The sequence below is a fragment of the Schistocerca piceifrons genome, chromosome 2 (genome assembly GCF_021461385.2).
Source record: "Schistocerca piceifrons isolate TAMUIC-IGC-003096 chromosome 2, iqSchPice1.1, whole genome shotgun sequence".
NCBI classification, from domain to species: domain Eukaryota; kingdom Metazoa; phylum Arthropoda; class Insecta; order Orthoptera; family Acrididae; genus Schistocerca; species Schistocerca piceifrons.
In genome coordinates this window covers 153,332,253-153,349,867 of record NC_060139.1, presented here as the reverse complement: position 1 = coordinate 153,349,867, position 17,615 = coordinate 153,332,253, and positions in this window count along the sequence as shown.

The following is a 17,615-nucleotide window of genomic DNA, read 5'->3' as shown; positions in this document are numbered from 1 at the left end:
GACTTTTCCAAGTTAACTGTAATTCCAGATTCTGCAAAAATATGTAACACGCTGTTGAGGATGCGATTGTGTTGTTCCCATGAGGCTTCTGCTATCAGAATATCGTCCACATATAAGGTGATGTGACGTTTTAAGAACTCAGGTAATATGGAATTTAGCCCACGAATGAATGCTGCCGAAGAAATGTTCAAACCAAAAGGAAGTTTCCGAAACTGATAACAAACGCCGAAATAAAGGAAAGCTGTGTATTTTCTACATTCTAGATGAAGTTCGATCTGATAAAAGCTGGATCTGAGATAAATAGAAGACAACACTTTTGCACAATTAAAATTTTGAAGAAGTTCTTCCATCGTTTGCGGCCTGTCTGTTTCAGGAATGATGATAGTATTGATTTGTCTCGAATCTAAGACAAGCCTGATCGATCCATTTTTCTTCTCAACAACATGTAATGGATTGTTGTATGAGCTTACTGCAGGCTCAATAATGCCCTCGTCAAGCATAGATTGTATTTCTGTTCTAACACGGTCCCTATAATGTGCTGGAATTACGTATGGTCTAACACAAAATTTAGTATGCTCACGAACACGAAATTGGTATTGAAATCCCTTGATTGTTCCTGTTTTGGGAGTAAAAACTGTGGAATGTGCTTGAAAAATCTCAAAAAGGTCCTGCCTATCAGTGTCATTACAATTCTCAATTGTTTGAATTTTATTCTGAATTAACTCATTAGTATCAAATATGCCGTCGATATCATCCCTGTCAGTACTTGCAGAGTGATTGTTAGTGTCTAGTACCGTAGAAAATTCCGAACTGTTGTCTAACAGGAGGTAAAGCTGATTAATTTCTTCGTCATGGTTTGAGAGCCAATCTTCAAATTTCAAAGCTATTGACTTGCCTTCTTTCTCTAAACTCATTTCAGCATCGTGAAAGTATAAGATTGCTTTGTATTCATTCAAAAAGTCTACTCCCAATATAATTTCCGTCGACAATAATGGAACAATAAGAAAGTTCTTAGAGAAGCTGTGGCTTTCACAAAAGAATTCAAAGTTGGTTTGTTCGCGTACATCTACATTTTTTCCAACGATAGCACCTTGTAATTAATCTTACGTAACGGAAGTGTGGGGCAATCGTTCGATTTGTTGCATTTGCTAAAGGCTGTTTCACCAATTACTGAAATGGGACTGCCAAAGTCAACTACTGCCGTAAATTTTACGTCATTTATTGTAATGTGAATCACAGGATATGCAGTGTTGTTATGTTTTACGTCGTGTTCCTGGAGTAAGATGTCCCTAATGTCTTCCATTTTTACGTAATTACTAGCTACGGCAGCTGCGTCCTCAGTTTCAGAAGTACGTTTTGTGGCTGCCAGCGGTATGAGTCATTGCCTATTGTCTCTTTGTTGGCGCACGTCGTTATTGGGATTTGGACACCTAACTTCTACAAATTCACCTTATCGAGAGGGCCCCGCCCTGTTTGAATCCCGCCAGTTCTGATGCGTCTAAAGTTATTCTGTCTCCCTTGATAATAATTATTTTGGTTCCCATATTGTCTGTTTCTCTGATTGTCTCTGTGATAGTCACTACCGCGTAGAGGTGATCTTTCCCTGTAATTATTACTACTCTGCCAACGGTTGTCATATGGGTGGTGTCTGTTTTGATCACGATTTGTGTTGTGAGAATAGCCTTGTCGTGTCCAGTTATTATTTCTCTCATCGTGGAATTGTGACGGATGTGACCTGTAATTGTTGTGTTCCTGTTTTCGTGTTCTGCGATTGCCAATGTCAATTTCCAATTCTTGTAAGAGTCCCTGAAAAGCTTCAATGTCGTCTTTGCAACGTCCTGCCAAAATAATATGTCGTAAATGTTCAGGCAATTTGATTGAACAAATGCGGATGAGTATGGGTTTGACAGGTACTGATTCTTGTGCAACATGTCTTCAAAATATTTCACAAGATTGGAAAATTCAGATTGTTCGAAATGTTTCATCATTATGATGCCATGTTTTACTCGGTCTTGTGTAGCTTGAGACCAATATGCTGAGAGGAAGGCATGATAAAATTCTCCTTCACTGTGACAATCGTGAATGACCGATCGCATTCTTTCAGCTGGTTCATTCTCTAAGTAGCCACACATAAATTCTAATCTGTGCTCTAATGACCAGTTGGGAGGGAAACAATGGGAGAATTGATGGAGCCACGCTTGTGGATGAATGTCGTTGCCAGAATTCTTAAATGTTTTGAATTTACGTGTAGTAATGAACAGCTTATAGTCAAAATCATCATGTCGGCAAGTCGCATATCGGTCATTGTTACTTCGTTTCAGCGGTTCCATCTCAAAATTCCGTGTACCTTGCCAATTTCTTTCATAATTTCCGAAGTGCCTCGTGTTATTATTTTGTGGCTGTTCCGTATTTCTATGTCCCTCTTCCTGTATTGGAGTGCGAGTGTCCTCTGAAATATGTAATTCTTGTATTACCTGCGTCAACTGATCTTGTACTTCCCAGATTTCTCTTTTGTACTGTGTATTGATTTGATTTTGATTTTGTTTGAATTTTCTAATTTGTTCACACTCGTCTGTGTCAGTGAAGGCTACAGGTCTTGTGTCATTCAGATCATCATCTACCTTTGTAGATAAGGTAGTGAACTGATCCGAAAGTTCGGCTACTTTCTCTGACAGTGAACACATTTCCTCAGTGTGTTTTTCCGAACCAAGTTTCAGAGTGTCCATTTGTGTTGAAATCGAATCTAATGTGTCCTTTAAGTTTTCCTGAGTTTTTGCAAGTTGCATAACCAAATCGGTAGATGCAACTGAGTCAATTTTAGCCCACAAGGTCTCATGATTTTAATGAACAATGGTTTGCAGTTCTTTTATGGCTGCTTCGTGATTCTGTAATGCATTTTCATGCCGCGAAAAATAGGTTGAAAATGCTCACAAATTTGTGTTTTTACGTCTTTACAGACTTTTTGACATTTCGATTCAATGTTATGTAACTCAGTAGTTAAATCTTCACGTGTTTGTTCAAGTGTGGTGTCTAACTTCCGAAGATTTTGTTCCATTGTGTATAACTTTTGAAGCTTTTGCTGTGTTTGTCTCTTATTTTGTTCCATTGTGTCTAACTGTTGCTGTGTTTGTCTCTGGAGTTGTTCGATTGTGTCTTACTTTTGAAGCTTTTGTCTCATTTGTTGCATTAATTGTAATAACAATGCACTGGTGTCTGAAACATGTTCCTCAGTGCTATTCGGCATTGCATTTGAACCGGCAATATTCGCATTTTGGAAAGCAGAAAATGTGTCTTGACTTATTTGAGAAAACGGCGAGGACGCAAAACCTGAATCTACAGTATTTGCAAGATTGTGTCCTGTCATTTCGGATTCCTGAGGCAAGCTGTTGCTAACCGATCGATCGATAATGCTTCCCTTTTCACTAATTGTTTCACTGCCTACACCATTATTTGCAGCCCGCTCCATTTCCCTATGCACAATTACCAAATTACTACTTTGAACATTAGTTAATCCATTACTCGGCTGCGCTAACACACTGCTTTCGTCTTCACTGTCGTTTCTCAGTTTACTTTGGAGCCTAGTATTACGTTTTTCACACGCCATTGTTGTCACAATATTTCACACGACAACACAGAAAAACACAATTTGAAGAGCAAAACAAGAAAACACATTAACATAACATTGAAAATAATATCTCGTTAATTGCAAGCGCAGCTGCGAAATACTTGGTGCAAATCTACATGCATGCCACAACTGTTTTACTGTACAAGAATGCAAAACTACAACTACGAAGGAAATTCTCTCTACAATTACGCTCTAGCAATAAACAAAGGCTGCACTAATTATACAAACTACAAGAAAAAATCAGAAGATTCCAGTGAGGTATCCTCGGCTAAGGGTCGACATATGAAACGTCCCCTTAGAACAATTATACATGACTGTGCTTCAACTGTCACACAGTACTTTTAGCGCAACGCAACTTTCAAAAATCCCTACAAAAGAATGGCCCTGACTAACATTAACCTATACGTTTCATAAATCACTTACCTCACAAAAATCTTCGTTACTCGAACTACTGCAATACAGCGAGCGCCACTACTGCCAGCTAAATAAAAGATTCAAACTACGGAAGGAACTAACTACTGATAGGCATAGTGAGCAAATGAAAGATTTTAATAGAGAACAAACAATGTATTTACCTTAATAGTCATAATATATATAGCAGTTCATGACATCTATTCTTACAAATGTACTGTTTCTGATGGACACGCCTCCAGATTATCCATACTCAAAAATCCGCCATCTCACTTCCCCACATCCACCACTGCTGGCGGCTCACCTCCAACTGCGCAACGCTACGCGCTGTTTACATCCAGCTGCTCAACACTACAATGGCAGACAACAATGCAAGCTAGCCACAGACTGCACACAGCACAGCCAGTGATTTTCATACAGAGTGCTACGTGGCGTTACCAATAAAAAAACCTAAACAGCCTACTTACAAATGGTTCGCACGCTGACACTTGTTGATGGCCCAGCACTCAAATCTGCACCGGTCTGGTGAAGGGTTGCACTTCTGCCACGTTGAACAACTCTCTCCAGTTGCCGTTCGTCCCGTTCTTGCAGAATCTTTTTCCGGCGGCAGCGATGTGGGAGATTTGATGTTTTACCGGGTTCCTGATATTTACGGTACATTCGTGAAATGGTTGTACAGGAAATTTCCCACTTCATCGCTACCTCGGCGAAACTGTGTCCCATCGCTCGTGCGCCGACTATAACATCACGTTCAAACTCACTTAAATTTTGATAACCCGCTGTTGTAACAGCAATAACCGATCTAACAGCTGCGCCAGGCACTTGTTGTCTTATATAGGCGATGCCGTCCGCAGCCCCGTCTTGTTTGCTGAATCTTGAAGTGTTACATGATTAGACAGTGATTCTTTATGGTGTATGATACTTTGCGTTCTTGACTGAAGTGTAGGTATTTCAATGCAGAATGATATTATCAGTAGTTTAGATTTGCATTTATATAGTGAATTGTTTCACTGTAATGTAATTATATTACTTTTTTCATTAACGTTTATAGAAAGTGGTTTTAGTAGTTACCTGTGTAGTGTATATCTTCTGTGTGTGAGAGATTTCTTTTTTGTTTGCTATTTTACATTAACTTTTTGCAAACTATTCTGAAGGTATTATTAGAGAACAATAAACAACAGGATAGAAAACTTGAAGAACGTGATAGAAGACTGGACAAAAAGTTAGGGGATATTGTCAGCAATTTGGAACAAAAAAATAAAAAAGTTTTAAGTGGAACTGTTGGCCGATCTGAATGAGAAAACTAAGCATGTTAAGCACGATGTACGTGAAGATTTCAACCCTGTAACAAATAATCAAAAGTGTTGAAAGCACTGAAACTGTCGAAATTTCAGTTTGAAACTCAGAAACAATCTCTTGAAGCACAGTGCGCATCGCTTGAGGCTAAAAAAGACGTAATTTTCTACACAAGAACAGTTAAATACAGTTACAAAACAGATACACAAATTTTCTGCAAGCGTGACCCAACTGTATAGCAGTGCGTACAAAGATTCTGATGTTACACAGCGTGTTCCGTTAGCCGATTCGGAAGAATATCTTTCTCTTCACAGGGACAAATGACCATTAAACTACCGCAAAAGTCTGATGTAAAGAAACTTGATGACCGATTATGAAGGATTGATCGGAAAATCAGACATGGGTCCAAAGATCGACGGCAATTGCGCAAGAATGCCCTATGGAAGGCGAATTTTATCACGCATTCTTGTCTGCATCCTGGTGGAAGCAACACAATATACAGTGAAAAATAGTTTTATGTTAAAGAGTTTTCAACAATCAGATTTGTCCAGCCATGCAGACCATTTTCAGCATACGGCAAGTAGGAATCGTTTCTTGTCAATTCCATACAGTTCCTGTGATTTAATAAGAATTTGTTTGACTAAATTACGACACGTTTGCGACACGTTATTTATGCAGGACGTTGCGAGAATGACAGTGAGGCCTTTCAATATTTACTGCAAGAACTTGAAGCAGACAGTAAGGAATTTTATTCACGAAGTAGACAGAGAGATGGTAACAGACAGAATTTTCAATCTCTACTATAAAATGGACATTTAGAATTCTTTGCGTTGTTCACAAAAGTGCTGTGGAAGTGTGGAGTCACTGCAGACATGTAGATCATGATGTGTTCACCATGTATTTAAAGACCAAGTTTTTAATGCGTCGAATAGGTAGGAGATCAGTTTATCTATGATACTTACACCAGCTGCCAACTGATGCCATCTCGAACTGGGTGTTACTGTTCCATCTTTTAATTCACAATGGACTCAATTTCTTCTACTGTTCTATTTAGCTGATAAATGTAAATAATTCTCTCCTACTATTCTGATGTATTTTGAAACTAATTGATACTCCATTTCCTCGTTTCCTAACTGGTGATGATTGTAATTTTCTATGAATATTTTTTAATCAGTGAGTCTCGGTACTGATGTCACATTGATATTTTTGAGAATAATTACGTGAGGCTAACAAACCTCAGCTGTTGACTGCTGATAATACAGAGGTGTTAATTGACAATTCGATCTGAATGTGGATATTGTGAGAAACTTGTCACAATATAAAGAATGATAGAGAATTAGGAAACAATAACATTTTTAAAAGAAGTATTGACATCAGAAGGTAGGAGATAATGTACCTATAATGTGGAAGTGTTTGTGTGATGAAATAAGATGTTGATATTTTGTAATAGTAAAGATGTGCCTAATGCTGAGCAGTAATGAACAAATAATATATTGACTTATGATACGTTTATTAAGGTGTAAAGACATTTTTCAGAAAACCAGTTACAAGTAAAGTTTGTCTTAGTAATGATGATGCACTTGGTTTAGCTTTAACATTAAAATGTATGTTGTGTAGTAGTGGAAACAAGAATCAAAATACATTAACTGTGAACATTTTCTTTCAAAACTGTGCTCTGTATTTACGAGGAATTATTCAATAGATGATAGACCTTATTTGTGGCTGACAACTAATCTCAGAATTTTCAGGAATTTCCAGCTTTTTAGTGAACATATTATTTATATACTAGTCTTTTATCACCAGGAGCGACAACGGTTTTGTATTCTCAGTGACACCAGTGGACTTCAGCAGGTGCTAATATGATGTAACCGCTAAGCGTTTCTCTAATAATATTAGATACATTGACTAATATATGACGTTAATACCACACTGATAAGGTTTTCGATTCTAAGACAGTATGTACACAATAACCATATATTTTTGGTGAACACTAAAGTTAATCTTAACGTTGTAATATATGGTATATGAGGAGTAAAGAAAGGTTTTGCCCCAGTAGTGATGATTTGTGTGGTTTAATTCTGACATTACAGTTACACTGTGCAGTAGTAGAAATGAGAAGCCAAATGCATTTACCAACACACATTTTCTTTCAGAACTGTGCTCTATGTTTATGAAGAATTATTGATTAGCCAGACAGGTACATGGATGTATCTAGAAAACTGGTTCGAAATCCTTTCATTTACGTCATGTACTTTTAGAGTACAGATGAATGAATACTTAACATTGACAGTTGATGCCAAAATGATGATCAACTGCATACTTGTTTAAGCAATGTGGTTAAAATGACATCAGAATTTTACTGACAAATCTTCTATATGATTCATATGATATGAAGTTTATAAGCTAACATGTGCATGGAATTATGTTTTTCAAGACAGTTCATTATGGTACTGAGATGGATGTAACTAGTTATCTAATTCCTTTGTAAATTTGTTTCATGCATTTGGACATGCATGGGAGATGACACTCAGCATAAAGCTTAATGGCAGTAATGAAACTGTATGATTTATATAATTTTCTGTGGCACTATGTTGGGTGTCATATCATGTCTCAGATTATGAAAGATAAACCAATGGAAACATTGTTCATTATGTCAATCCTACAGTAATAATTGTAACTATTCAAACTCTTGGTTGTCAGTGGAGGACGTGATATGACACTTCCAACCTCCCAAACATGCCTGGTAAACGTACTTTTCTTTGAGCTCTGTGGGTCGTCAGCAGAGAAATTAAAGCCAAAGCACTACGCTCGCTGACTCCCTGAGACTTCCCTACAAATGTCTCCGTACTACCATGTTGGTGTAACTGTGATATGTCTGTGTGGGTCTGTGTGTGTGTGTGTGACAGAACAGTGTTGCATGTGACACTTTGCTTTGATATTTTCCTCTCATTTCATGACACTATCTTATAGGTTTTCTCAAAATTTGGACAGACAATTATAAATACTTCGTTATGCTTGTACTATGCTTTAAAACGATATGTAACTATGTTACTGTATTTCATCAGAGATGATTATGGGTTCACCCCTAAAGCATTTTGTTATTCCACTTTTTCTCTATTTTAACAAAAAGTAAAATGATTTACTGTTGAAAACTTGACACATCTGTCTGTATGTATTTAATGCTACTAGTATTTGTTCTTGTCACACATATTTCGTATGTATTGCTACCCATCCCAGGAGTTTGTAAACACATATTTTTTTAGTGTCTCCTTTTATTGTATCAGCAGAAACAAATCTCCAAATTCTTGTTTAATAGTGGATGCGTGATGAAAGATGGCTGTCCTATTTGCTGTGATAATTCTGAGTATGTCATGTGCCACAAATATGGATGAATTTTTAAATCTGATAAATGTTCTCATTCCTTGTAATATCGCTTTAACAATGCCTTTATAATTATACACGTTGGAATTACGTTCGAGAGCAGAGACGTTGGTCAGAGAATTTAGTTTTACTTCGTCAGAATGTGCTAGTAGCAAGTGTGTGGTAATGTACTAGGTTTGAAATGAGTGGAAATTTACCTGCCCTGGAGTGGTGCCGCAGTGGTTAGCACACTGGACTCGCATTCGGGAGGACGACCATTAAAACCCGCGTCCGACCGTCCTGATTTAGGTTTTTCGTGATTTCACTAAATCGCTTCAGGCAAATGGTGGGATGGTTCCTTTGAAAGTGCACGGCCGTCTTCCTTCCCCATCCTTCCCTAATCCGATGGGACCAATGACCTCGCTGTTTGGTCCCCTCCCCCAAATCAACCAACCTACCAGTGGAGGCAGCATTACTTAGAGCAATTTTTGTAACATGTTGTTTAAACATAGATATTAAGCAGAGGGATCGTGGTTTGTTATAGCTGCAATTATTTACTAAACTGATTGTTATAACAGTGCTTATGGTTTACATTTCCTGTAATGTTTTTGTAATGAAGTGAATAAATGTAAAGGGGGTATTTTGCGTTTTAGTTCTTGTGTGAGAAGTGTCCAAGTTGTATTTTTGCTATAACTTAACGAAGCTCATATAAGTGTCGATACAACTACTTCTTTGTGGGCGATATTAGTACCAGATTTTTCATTTGCATTCATGGGACTGCACTTCGCATTGCACATCGTGAGTTGTGTGCCGAGTAACACGAGTATTGATGAAATCCCGTCTCGCGTTGTACATCACTAATACAGTGAGAGAAACTGAATTTTGCAATGCAGACGAGCAGTCTATTGCGCTTAGATAAGCGATAAATTTGAGTATCATTGTAGTTCATATCCACAGCCAGGCACAGTGACCGTCAGAGTGCATTTCCGAGAATAATATAAGTTCAGAGGTAAAATATGAGAGAATAATACATATATACACTTGCATTTTATTTAGCTACCATTTATTGTGTAATTACGATAGCAGTTCTGATACAGCAATTTTTTTTCCAGACTAACAAAGATCGCAACATTCAGGGCCAACTTCTAACACAAAGTCATTTTGTCACAGACTGCGTGCGTAAATTTTATTCGTGAGAGACTTGGTTCTCGCAGTCGGTTTAAATGATCGACAGTTCACTATGGATTTCACATCGCGTAGCGGTAGTGTCAGATATTTCCATATCAGATAATCCTCAAATACTGTATATGCAGTCAACATTTCTCAAGTACTCAGCCTTCCATAATTTACTGCCATATTTCACAATTATGTGTATTTTAAAGGGTACTTTCAGGCCCTTCCCTTTGAATAAATCAACCAATGCGTTACTGACTTTTTCAATTTTTGAAGTTATTTCTCTTGAATAATTGCTTCGTTGTACGTCGTTTCTTTTTTAATTTTTCTGTTACTGTGTTCGTGATTCTAAAAACATTGTGGTTAATTGTGAAAGTTAAAATTCACCAAAGGTTACTATCTTCTCCCATCTAGAAGATATAGTATTGCGAATTCAGATGGACCGTTTAGAAATTCGTGTACTATTACAGTATTCAGTAAATAAAATTTTAACTGCGTGCTGTGTCGTATATGAAGTGAAATACCCTTAACAGCTGAGGCTACCTTCAGGAGAGAATTTATGTAATTGAAAGGAAGCGTGAGAGCTAAAGCGCCGTCACCGCCTCGGATGGTCTTTGTGTACGGAGCCCCGCTGTTTTTTCATTTGCTCCGCACAAAGCACTCCTTGCAGTTCACAGCACGCCGCTTCGGACCAGCGGGCATCGACGCCTGTCCGAAAGAGGGCGACTGGCCGCGCACCTTTCTCATCGCAGAGTCATCCACCCCATATCAGACCAATCTGGACTGAGTACTCCTGCATTTGGACCAGAAGTAACACAGCTTTCATATGCCAGCCGGTATTTATTTCGAAGAGCTGCACAGACCGTGAAGACAGTGGAATTCCTGTGCGACAAAAATATTCAAAGAATGTAAGCGTACCGCCCATTCTCACCTTAGATAGTGTCGTTTACAACCGCCGGTAATTGTCTTTGAGATGGGCCGTGGGTAACGTCAGTTTGGATATTGTCATCGCTGAACGAGGGTGTGGCTTTGGAGTGCAAGATGCACGCTTGCATTGGAGCGGGGAGTCGGCCAAGTGATTTCATGGAGTACAGTAGATGTTAACGAGAGACTCGGAACGAGTAGGAAGCATTTTCATGATGATTTAATCTTTGGTGGAAGTTCATTTTACGATGACTTCTAGGGTATAAAAATTCGATATACCTCACTGCGCGCTTTCATTGGTCGTAAAGTGATTATTGATTATATGTAAAACATTTATTGCAAATTTTTGCGACCTCGAGTACAGTGGCTGCAAACCAAAAAGCACATGAAATTCGCTTGAAGACTAATTATGTGGTACCTTAACTGATGGACTACACTGGTAGAAAGGTAGCATTGTTACTCGAGACTGAACGTGTGTGACTCCGGTCAGACCAGGCTTAAATGGGTTTAAAAATAAATGGAAAGTACAGTGATATTCAGAGTTAAAAATGTTTCATATTTTCTTTTCATTAGTAATATATAAGCAGCACCAGTCGTGTCTCCGTATTTGCAATGGGTTACCAAACACAGAGGTGTCATCTGGTGAAAAAAAGAAAACCGCCATGCGACCAAGTATGTATTGTTAATCGATTATTTTTGATTTTTTATATTCCTTTTGCATTTTTGTTCATAGATTTCAAAACCATTATTTATTTTTCACAGAATTTTAATCCCTAATTTATTTTCTAAGATATCTGAACTATTGTTTGCGGTTTGCTGTCGGTTCTGATGAAAACAATCCTATCACTGAACCGCTCGCAATAACTCAGTCTCTGCCCTACTTCGCCATTCATAACGAATTCTACTTAACAGGAATGCATTATTGCAGCTGTGGTTATCTACAATACAAAGCATGTTGGTACCTTATATTCGGCTGACAGAAAACCTTATCTCCTCTCCATAGCTTCCTCTCTCCCCCCCCCCCTCCCCCAACCCCTTTTTATCTTCCGACTGATCTAATGTTGCCTGCCACTATTTTCTCTCCTGTGACAGCCTTTTCATCTCAGAGCAGCACTGTCAACCCATATCCTCCATTATTTGGCGAGTGTACTTCAATTTTTGTCTTCCCATACAGTTTTTAACACCTACAGCTCCTGTCATTTTTCCTTGTCAGTATTTTCCACACATTCCTTTCTTCGCCAATTCGCCGGAGAACCTCCTTATTCCTTACCTCCTCAGTCCGTTTAATTTTCGTAATTTTTCTGCAGTACTGCATCTCAAATGCTTAGATTCTCTTCTGTTCTGGTTTTCCCACAGCCCACATTTCATAACCATACAACGCTGTGCTCCAAACGAATATTCTCAGAAATTTCTTCCTCAAATTAAGCCCTATGTTTGATATTAATGAGAGAGGATGAGTCACTCTCTCACTATTCTTCATGTTCAAGGCTAGTCTTAAATGTTGATTTTACATTGAAGACATTGTTTTTGTGGGGCGACAGAAAGTTATCAGCATGAGCAGACATTGATGACAGCATGTACATTGTTAATGAATTGATGGCAGCATGTACATTGTTAATGTGTATGGGATCTTTATGATGGCTCTCCTTCGATTAGTATTTTCTGGAGCTGAGAACAAGCAGACAGTTTGATCATTTAACAGTAAATCTTGCAGTGAACATTTGGGGCCTAGAAGCCATGTGCAGCCAACAGGATAAGCAACATCTCGAAGCACTTACTGGGGACAGAATGCTGGTCCCAAAAATTTCTCGCATTGTACAGACAATTCGTCGATCTGAAGAGACGATAAAACTGCATGCCTGAACCTACATGTTAAGCGCCTCTAGACAAAGCAGAGACAAGGGAATGACAGAAATCAAGGTCACCTGGCCAACGCATTTCGACAGTGTCGTAAACATCCTTTGTGAACAATGATGGTAGCCATAAAAACTGGTGAGTTTCCATGTTCACCATGGATGGGACGGTATGCAGAAAGCTGTGAGGTGGTGCCATCACTCTGCCTGCTGAGTTTTTTTGGAAGCCCCAGGACTTTGAAACAAAGTTAGAAGCAAAGCAACATTCGTGATGGCTGTGAAATGATCCATGTAGGGACACAAAAACATTTGTCTTAGTTCAGCGAAGGCCCCTGTCAGACACACTTAAACGCTTGGCCCGCCCAGATAATGATCTCCGTGATAAATATGTTGTACACCTTAGAGCTATAAAGAAACTCAAAACACAACCCCAGTAACCATAGGAAAAACAAGTCAAGAGCACAACGTCTTCTTCTCTCTGCGAGGGAATTTGAGAGTCAGGGATTGGATGCTTCTCCAGAAAAGGGAAGAATGACTAGAGCAGACGAGTTAGAGGGGAGCCCTGGAGCTCATGGAGTCTTGTGATTGCCACAAAACCATTGTTGTGGCAGTTGAAGGAGTGCTTTTGTGGAGTTTACCGAGGTTTCATGCAAAGTGAGGAGAGGAGAAACTAGGTCTTCCAATTCAGACTGGTCTGAAGTGGGTCTTCTAGTCAGACTCCACTCTGGAAAGGGTTTTGGCCTTGATTTTTGTTATGGGAGGGTTGCACTTGGGACACTTATCCTGAGCGTGATTTCACATTAGCACTGGTCTTGACTGAGGAACCTGTGGTAAGGACTTAGCTGTACCGACAGTTTAGACTTCAGTCATTTTGAAGAACTCACTGTGCCGAGGGCAATCTTATTCGTAACAAATCTGCTGCCTTGACGCTTGATCCCACCCCCTGTGGGTCCGGGGATTAGAATAGGCCCGAGGTATTCCTGCCTGTCGTAAGAGGTGACTAAAAGGGGTCTCACATGTTTTGGCCTTTATGTGATGGTCCCCTGTAGGGTTTTACATACATTTTTCAAAATTTTCCCGAAGAGCGAGCCAATTGAGGAAGGGCGCCTTACATGGTGCATCATGTCCATTATGTGCCGAGACCTAGAGCATCCTTCGTCAACATGGACTTGCACTTCTGCTGTTGGGCGAGGTCACCTTCCTGGGTGCTTGGTTTTCCATCAACTGTGCAGTACACTGACGATGATAATGGACTCGTTTGCTTGGTTGCACCCGATATCCTGCTCAGTAGCTGGTCCACTGTGGTGGGGCCAGCATGTACCCTGTTGGTTGTAGCCCCCTGACCGCACAGGGATCATTCTGTTGATGCCTGAGCTGTTAACTCCCCACGTATGCCGAGGAGTAGATGCCCATCACCCTGGGGCATCGGGACTTCCGGTAATGGCCATCCTGCCAGGTAGCCTTTGTTGTGGCTGGGTGGCGCCTGTGGGGTAGATGACACTCGATGAAGCATAGTACATTATATCTTGCTAGTGCTCAAACAACAGCAGTCTCTGAGCAGTCACATGTTCAATTCAACTCCCAGAAGTATGACCCCAAATCCTTCCCCTCCCTGGCATCACTGTGGGAAGAACGTCAGGCTAAGGATGGCAGTGGATCTTATTCATCCAAGTACCTTGTGTGTTTGAGAGCTGGTGGGGAATTTTTCATGATGATGAAGCCTCAGTTTTTTGTTGAGCGTTGAGAGGACTAGTTTAGGGAGGTGGAGGGCTTGTTCAAATTGAGATCTGGGTCAGTCTTGATCAAAACAGCATCCTCTGCCCAGTCATGGGCGTTACGCGCTTGTGACAAGCTGGGGGATGTTTCTGTAACCATCACGCCCCGTAAGAGCTTAATATGGTCCAGGGTACTGTATTTTACAGGGACCTTCCATTGCAGTCTGATGATGAGCTGTGCGCAAATTTAGAGCGCCAAGGTGTGTATTTCATCAAAGTGACCACCAGCGTCTGAGGGATAATCAGGTTGCCACCGCCGGCCGAAGTGGCCGTGCGGTTAAAGGTGCTGCAGTCTGGAACCGCAAGACCGCTATGGTCGCAGGTTCGAATCCTGCCTCGGGCATGGATGTTTGTGATGTCCTTAGGTTAGTTAGGTTTAACTAGTTCTAAGTTCTAGGGGACTAATGACCTCAGCAGTTGAGTCCCATAGTGCTCAGAGCCAGGTTGCCACCGGTGCCTTCATCTTGGCCTTTGAGGGTGATACACTACCCAAGAAGAGCAAGGTGATGATCTACCATTGTGATGTAAAGCCCCATATCCCTCCACCAATGTGGTGCTTTAAATGCTGGAAGTTCAGAAATATATGTCTTCCCGCTGTTCTTCCAGCGCCACATGTCGAGATTGTGTATGCCCATCACATCCCAATACTATATGTGCCCCACCTCCCATCTGCGTCAACTGTGGAGAGCACTATTCACCTTGCTAGCCTGACTGCAGGATTCTCCAGAAAGAAAGGAAAATCATGGAGCACAAGACCCTGGACCGACTGACCTACACTGAAGCTAAGAGGAAATTTGAACACCTACATCCCGTATGTATGACATTGTCTTACACTGCTGCTACGACAGTTCTAGCCCCATCAGCTCCACCAACCCCAGTCACCTCTCAGAGCCGGAAGACTACACCTGCCCCCTTGATGGTGAGGGTGCATCACTTCCCTCCCTGTTGCTCCTGCACCACCTACTTCAGGAGCAACATCCCCCAACCACAGGGGATATCAGTCCCCACTTCTTCGCTGGAGAAGCGTAAGTCTTCTTCGTCTCCTGTCGCTAGGAAGGGGTCCCTTGGGTCACACCCTTCCCAGGTTTCTGCCAGTGGGGAAGATGACACCCACCAGTGGCTGAAGAGCCCAAAGCAGCTCGTCCCAGGGCTTCACGCTCATCCTCAGTCCCGGTCTGAATCAGTGAAGCCCTCCCAGCCAGAGAAAACCACGGAACAGCGAGAGAAATCCAAAAATAAGATCCCCAAGACCAAGGGAATTTCAGTGGCACCCCCATCACCGCTGCCTACAAGCTCTGCGTCTGTGCATGAGGTGGAGATTCTCTCGTCCGCTGAGAACCTAGATCTCACCGGACCCTCAAAAACAGTGGATGTAGCCTGCTCTGCCTCATTGAATGTTTCGTGCCTTCCCAGTATCACGATCACGTCCTCCTCCAGTGGAATTGCAGCGGTTTTTTCCACCGCCGTGGTGAGCTATGGCAACTGTTAAGCATTACACCTGCTTTCGGCATTGCCCTCTAGGAAACCTGGTTCCTGGCAGTGCCAACCCCTGCCCTCAGTGGCTATAAGGGTTATTACAGGAACCATAGCGACTATAATTGAGTGTCATGTGGAGTTTGCGTTTATGTTCTAAACTCAGTCTGTAGTTAAAACCCTCTTGAAGCTGTGGCTGTCAGAAAAGGACGACACAGGAAATAACTGTCTGCAATGTATATCTTCCTCCAGATGGTGCAGTACCCCTGAATGTATTAGCTGCACTGATTGATCAATTCCCTAGACATTTTCTACTTTGGGGAGATTTTGCTGCCCATAACCCCTTGTTGGCTGGCTGAGGCAGAGATTTCGAAACTTTATTGTCTCAGTTCGACTTCTGCCTCTTAAATACTGGGGCCACCACACATTTCAGTTTGTTTCATGGTAGTTACTCGGCCATTGATTTATCAATCTACAGCGCAGGACTTCTCCCATCTATCCACTGGAGAGCACATGACGACCTGTGTGATAGTGACCACTTCCCCATCTTTCTGTCACTGCCCCGGCTTCAGGCCCATGGACGCCTGTCCAGATGGGCTTTAATTAAACAAGGCGGACTGGGAAACATTCACCTCTGTCACCGTTGAACCTCCCCCACATGGGATCATCTATGTGATGGTTGAGCAGGTGACTACAACAATCCTTTCTGCGGTAGAAAACACGATCCCTCGCTCTTTAGGGTGCCCCCAGCGAAAGGCAGTCCCTTGGTGGTCGCCGGAAGTCGCTTCGTACTTTCCGTGTCCAAGTTGGTGCCTCCCCCCCCATATTCAGGAGAATGGGGTCCCGCAGGACTCTGTATTGAGTGTATCTCTAATATTAGTGTCCATTAATTGACTAGCAGCAGCTGTATGGCCGACGGTCTCCTCTTCTCTGTATGCAGACGATTTCTGCATTTAGTACTGCTCCACCAGTACTGGTGTTGCTGAGTGGCGCCTACAGGGAGCCATCCACGAGGTGCAGTCATGGGCTCTATCCCACGGTTTCCAGTTTCCGGCCTCAAAGTCGTGTGTGATGGAATTCTGTCGGCGTCGTATCGTTCCCCCGGAACCAGGACTTTACCTTAATGGCGATACACTCACTGTAGTGGAGACATATCGTTTCTTAGGACGGGTTTTCGACGCCCGATTGACTTGGCTTCCTCGTCTTCGTCAGCTTAAGCGGAAGTGTTTGCAGCACCTCAATGCCCTCCGCCGCCTGAGTAATACCAACTGGGGTGCAGATCGCTCTACGCTGGTGCAGCCTTACAGAGCCCTTTTTCAATCCCGCCTTGCCTATGTTAGTCATGTTTATGGTTCGGTGGCGCCCTCAGCGATGCGTTTAGTCGACCCAGTGCACCACTGTGGCGTTCGCCTAGTGAAAGGAGCTTTTAGAAAGGGTCCGGTGACCAGCGTTCTGGTGGAGGCCGGAGTCCCTCCCTTGCAGGTTAGGCGTGCACAACTTCTGGCCAGTTACGTTGCACACGTTCGTATTTCTCCTGCGTATCCGAATTACCGTCTCCTTTCCCACCCACGGTTCATCTCCCGCATCGGTTGCCCAGGTCAGGGCTTCCAATTGCAGTTCGTGTCCGATCCCTTCTTTCCGAACTGGAGTCCTTGCCTTTATCACCTATACTTGCAGTTCGTTCACCTATGCCTCCATGGTGTACTTGAGGTCCATTCACGTACA